The sequence below is a fragment of the Rhagoletis pomonella genome, unplaced genomic scaffold (genome assembly GCF_013731165.1).
Source record: "Rhagoletis pomonella isolate Grant_MI unplaced genomic scaffold, Rhpom_1.0 Rhpom_scaffold_00004, whole genome shotgun sequence".
NCBI lineage: Eukaryota > Metazoa > Arthropoda > Insecta > Diptera > Tephritidae > Rhagoletis > Rhagoletis pomonella.
In genome coordinates, this window is record NW_023458558.1 from 69,473,360 (window position 1) to 69,480,062 (window position 6,703).

The window sequence follows — 6,703 nt, forward strand, 5'->3', positions numbered from 1 at the left end:
TTTTGTAGTCTATGTAAGTATCCAGATTTTTTTTTTTTTTTTTTTATTTTTTTTTTCGGGGGAAAAAAAAAAAAAAATGCTGAGGAATTTAAGTTACAGACATTGCAAAGTTGCATGAGATTATTTTTGTCTCACACAAAGAGAGAACAAAAAAAAAGTACTACCATTTATGTAGAATGGACACTCAATTAAATGATTAAATTTTTCGTTGGATTAGCTTGATTTTTAGTGAATCGATACATTTACTTACAAGCAGTACTTATGTCAAGTTGTCACACTACGGGCGTGAATATACATCAACGTTTGCGTTATTGTAAATCCCCCTCTATGTATAAGTCTCTACTGACAGTGAGAACATACTTATTTACATGTATAAAATAATACAATTATTTGGCGCTAACATGTTTGCCAGTGCTTGGCCGAGTTTATCCCCCGATTTGTGGTATGCGCCTTCATGTTGTCACACAAAAGGGGATGTACGTACCGGTTTGTGAGAAGCTTTTTACATTGCAAAAATATACTCAGAAGTTTTCCATTGCCTGCCTATTACATTTTGTTTGAGATTGCTTATACCAGGGATCGAGTCCTAGACCAACCGAGTGATGGTACGCACCTCTAGTCACTCGACCTCGATGTCAGTACTTACACAAGTAGAAAATTATAAAAAAATAAAACATTAAAAATGAACTCAAATATATTGTGAATATTTAATTTTTCTATATATGTATGTATGCATGTATAACTAGATGTATGCATGAGCACTGATATAAATCCTGTTATTTATCGCCCCACAAAATTTATTTGTCTAAACAATTTGTGTTCAACCGCCACCAAAAACAATAGATTTCAAATTTTTCCGCTGAAATATTTGTGTTGTATTTTTTTTTAATGCACGTGAATATTAGATACGTATATACATATTTATGTGCCTACAGTATATGTACATATGTATATACATTAGACTGGTTCAATAAAATCGACTTTTTTTAATCACTTCTGAAATATTTTCGGGACAGTGAAAAAAGACGCAGGATTTTCAAATATTTACAAAACGTTTTTAAGTCAACGTATCGGAATAAAGGATTTAGATTTTTTAATGAACAAGGTATCTCAAGGATTTTCCATAAATTCACTCCTCCAAAAGTGATAAATAATTGAACTTAAATAATAAAAAAAAATTAATAGTCAAAACTTCACAATATATGAGTAGCGTATAACTGTGATTATAACTTTATCAGGCTTTACGATTCGTAAACTGTTAAAGGATCTAAAGTTTATTAGCAATTGTAAAATTATGCAGATAAATTTTGTCACATTTACTGATAATTTTTAACATTTGATACAAAACTAAAACTTTGTATATCCTCGACTTTAACCTTTAATAACTTCTGTTAGAGTTAGTTTGTGGAAAACCATTGGAAAATTGTTTACAGGCTTTAATTCCTCCAAATATACTAAACATATGTATGTACATATATCGCTCATTCCGATAAGTTGACTTAAAAAAAATCCAAATTGAAAAAAAATGTTTTCCTGCGTAATTTGTGTGGTAAATAGAAATTCGTGATGAGCGACCTCTAAATCTTAATATTTAGGGCAGTTCAAAAGGTACTTTGAAAAACAAAGAAATAGTCGATTTTGTTCGAACCAGTATAATGCACATACTATATATGTACATATTGTCGTTTAAAGTACAAAACCGCGTATCGTCATTCTGCAATACTGCGTAACTGACATTTGCTGCCAAAAATTGGATATCCATTGGTCCTGAAATATATTAGCCAGAAATGCGATTTCTTTATAAAAAAGAGGCCAGTTTTAAAATATGAGTGTTTTCACTCTCTAGAAAATAATTTATGCAAACTCACATACGCGGTTTTGCAGTATCTTGATACGCGGTTTTGTACTTTAAACGACGATATGTTTTTATACATGTATCTATGTATATTAAATGTTTACGCACACATTTATTACCCGCTCTACATATGTATGTGGAATTTGATTTTTTTCTTCCGAACTTCCACACATACATACATATGTACTTGCCAAACACTTAACAACAATTACGAGTATTGTGTTGTCGCACTCTGTCTGTCTACGAGTACATGCATATGAATGTACATAACTGTGTACTTATGTTATTCCTCTTGTTGCGCTGCTGGTTATGTACGTCCGTAAACCAGGGCGTATGAGTGCTCTGTGTTGCTTCATTTTGCATGTCGATGACAGCGAAAACCTTTTAAATCCTTGTTAAGTTGCCTAAACGTTGCGCAAAATAGACACCACTAGTAGCTAATAGCAAGTAAAATCAACAACAAAGAGACGGGTGTAGTTGACAGTATTCAACACATACTAACAAATGCATGTCATTCACATACAGGCACACATTATTTGTGTGTAAATGAATGCAAATATACATACACATATTTATAATCTTATGCTTTTATTTGACTGTATATGCTAGAAATATTTGAGCCACACACAACAATAACAATATTAGCAATGAGTCTAAATTTATGCAGATTGCAAGCTATGGGCTTATCGTCGGTAGGAGTGTATGTATAAAGTAGGAGTTGTGGAAAAGCGCATATAAAATATAACCGAACAAGTGGCAAATTTTGTATCCAAATGTACAAATAAATGAGTTTGCATTCTTGCTTTATCGAGACCGTGCTTGTCTCACCCAATGAGCTTTAAGTATTCAATTCTGAAATTTTTTTAAAAGACATTTTGATTCGAGAGGGGAAGTGGTAAGGCCCCGAATTTACCAAGATTAATATTTTTCAATGATATTCAGGCAGTGCCGAGTTTTATAGTCGAAAAGTACACCGTGCAAATTTCGTTGTAAAATTCCAATATATAGTTTTTAATAAAAATTTCAAAATTGTTGCAGTGTTTTGGAATTTTTTTTTTCTTTGAAAGTAGGTGTCCGAATGAAAAATTTTTTTTGGGAACAGATTTAAAAAACATTAAACTATACAATGAAATTATTTGCGTTACAAAAATGTTTTTTTAATAACTTTTTTATGAACAATTGAACACAATTTCTGCACCTCCTGGACGACAATTTTTAACAACATCTTATGTAATAAAAATTTCTGCATTTATCTATGAAAAAACATGCGTGCATTTGGATATAGTTTGGTCGGAATGAATTTTTACTTGCCAGCGTGCGCGCCCGACTCTCGCGGCTGGATCACGCGTAATCCGTGTTGACTTCTTGCACAAGAAAGAAATCCACGTTTCAATCGTTCCACTTTTATTTCTCATGCTCGAGATTCGCGTTCCCGCGGGAGTTGGGCACGCACGCTGGCAAATAAAAATTTGTTCCCACCAAACTATGTATATCGAAATGCACGCATTATTTCATAGATAAAAGTAGAAATGTTTATTACATATGTAAATTGTTGTTGAAAACTTCCGTCCACGAGGTATACAAAAATTGTAACTTACTCTCAAATAAAAACAAAAATTTCCAAAACACTGCAAAAATTTTCAATTGTTGATTAAAAACAAAACTATTTGGAATTTTGCAACAAAAATTTACGCAGTGTACTTTTCGAATACAAAAACTCGGCGCTGCCTGAATATCATTGAAAAATGTTAATCTTTGACTTTGGCCCACTTGAGGAAGCCTTACCCTTATACTTGCGAGAGAACTGCACTAACAAAACCCGATTTGACTCAAGACATATTTCCCTCAAGCGTTTATACCGATGTCATTTCTGGGCAGTCGCTGAAACCGTATTCAAAAGTAAACAAAAGTTGTTATTTTTATTCGATATTTCTTTAATAAATAATTTGCGCGGTGGACCGAAATGAAAGCGAACAAGAACTCTAATTTGTTATAATAATGATTCAATTCTAAAACGGGCTGTATAAATAGAACGAGCCTTTTTCACTTCGTGTCAAATGAATGATGTGTTTATATCTGTTTTCTAACCGATGTGAGACATACAAAAAGCAATTTGAATTTCAGAGCGTATTGAAAGTTGGTTTAAGAGCTCTTTGCGTCGGTATAAACAAGATAATTGTTGCATGCTTGTGAGTAAATACTTGTTCACCTTTATAGCGACTGATTTAGTCTGCATTGCATAAAATTACAGAAACTTTGTAGTTTCTATGAAAACACTGGCGTACAGCAAAAACGCACACTGGATGCCACTATCCAATTCTTATGTAGAATTGCTCGCTGATCCCGAAAATCTGTTTTTTTTTATTATGTAGAAGTTTTCGAGATATTTCCAATTTACCGTTATTCAGCTAAAAAAATGTTTCCACTTAACCACGTATATCTAACGCGGCAATTGAAAAAATTAGTATGAAATATGGTAGATGAAAGCTAATAAAAGCCTCCATATACTTTCGTTTATACACCACTTTTCGATGGGCCTAATAGTTTTAGGGGAATTAATTAATCAATCCAGATTGTTTTTTTTTTTTGATAAAAAACTGAAAAAGAAATTCTTACTTTAACAGGAACAAAATAATTGCTTCTGTGTATTTTTTTTTTTAAATTCGTGTTAAAGCCTGTTATGTTATAAAAAAACTAAGCTGCTAATGAAGGAGAGATCGATGGATTAATAAAAAAGGAATGAGTGGTCAATTGAAAATGCGCAAAGATTTTTTTGTATGAAATATGCGCTGGAATGAATATTACTCATACGCCATGCCATATACATACTAGCAACATTCATTAGTAGCTTGATTTTTTTCAATATATCAGGCTTTAACACAAACTTTATTATATTAAAGGTTATTCTTTTAATTTTTTCTCTGTTAAATTTTGTTTCTCTTAATTTTTTCATCTAAAACAAAAAATCTCGATTGATTAATTAATTTCTGAGAAACTATTGGACCTATCGGAAAGTGTTATATGCAGGGAACGGATTTGTAGGACCTAAAAACTTATAAAATAGGCAAAATAAAATAGCGAAAAAGGCAGGAAAAGGCACAATTATTGCAAAAAAAAGCATAATAAGGCACTAAAATAAGACAGAAAATACGAATAACAATCAAAAAGTACATTTATTTTAGAAATGTTTATATTACAAGTAAAAAGAGAAAAGCTATGAACTAGTTTCATTATATGAAAAATTTGTACTTTGAATCTTTGACTGATTTATCCTTTCGAGTTTCTAACTCATAAAACTTTAATCTGTATAGTTGTAGCAACATTGAACCACAAGATGCATTTTGAAGTTTTCTGGCAGCATTTTCATTCGATTTTCGCGAAGAAAAGCCTTGAATGTACTAAATGTGCGCTCGACGTAAGTTGATACAAGTGGAGCCCAATTTAAATATGGAACGTTTGAAAAGTTCATATTATCAGGAATAAGGGCGTTTTCCTCGCCATCCAACAATTTTATCCACACTCCTTATTGTCTCCAAGCCTACGTTAGCTGAGAAAACGACTTTGAATTTTTCCAACACCAATTTGGCAAGAGGTCCCTGCGCTTCTACAAGCCGCATGGGCATGTGTATATTTTTTAATTAATTTATAAAAATTGTAAATACTATAATCACTTTTTTAAAGGTAGAAAAGGCAAAAAAGGCAAATATCTTAAAAAAGGCAACATCAAATGTGTTTATATGGATTCAGGGAAAGCTAAATCGTGGACACTCTTAATCGAATATACTTTATCTCTTTACCAGAAAAAGAGGCAATTTCCATAAAATCCGTTCCCTGGTTATATGTACGGAGAATTTTAGCTTTCATTTGCCGCATCTCGTATTAAAATTGTTATATTGGATCGTAAGATATGAGTGATTAAGTGGAACCACTCCTGTTTTGAGCTGAATAATGGTAAATTGAAAATATCTCGAAAGCTTATCCATTAAAAAAAATAACTAGATTTTCGGAATCAGCGGGCGATTCTACATAGTAATTGGATATGAGCATCCGGTGAACAGAAAAATAAGCACAAATTTGTCATCCAGTGTAATTATTTCCTATAAAGTGAGTGCTTCTTTTGGATTTCAATTCATCAATGAAAATAAAATATTTTTATTTTTTCGATCAAAGATAAATTTTTATCGGATCTTATTTTTTGTCACTTTGGAATAGTCAAATAGCATTCAAAAACTTAAAAGCTATATTAGCGTGATTTCCGACGTGTCTTTTAGCGGCAACGATAGATATTTCGTGTGTTCGATAAGATCTCTAGCGCTAATTGTCCATCAGTAATTTGCTGGAGTGAAGCGAACACTCTCAAACTGAAAGCTAAAAAAATTACGCGAGCACAAAATAAGAAAAAATAATTAAGTTAAAATAACAGTAATTCACAGTTTTGTTAACATACCACAGCATAACACGAGAAAACATGAAAATATAATACATTTCCTAAAGTAGCTTGCCAGCAAACGTTAGAAAGTTAGTATCTCATTTATTTTCAATCATTTGGAGATTTAATAAGCTATCTTCAACTTAAAAATCATACAAATAAACACTACTATTTTTATGAATTGCAGACAGTTTGATTATCTGTTTCTGGGAAACTGGTGGTAGTTAGTAAGAATTTACAACTTGCAGTTATTTTACAATTTCTTTTAGTTCAAATAGGCACAGAAATGCTCATTTTGACTTATTCCGAAATAGTCCGTCATGCAAAAAAAAAACTTTATCTGTAACCAGCACCCCCATTCCCTTAAATTAAGTTAATGTCTATTTCTGAACCGGTACCACTTTTCATGTGGAAGGAAT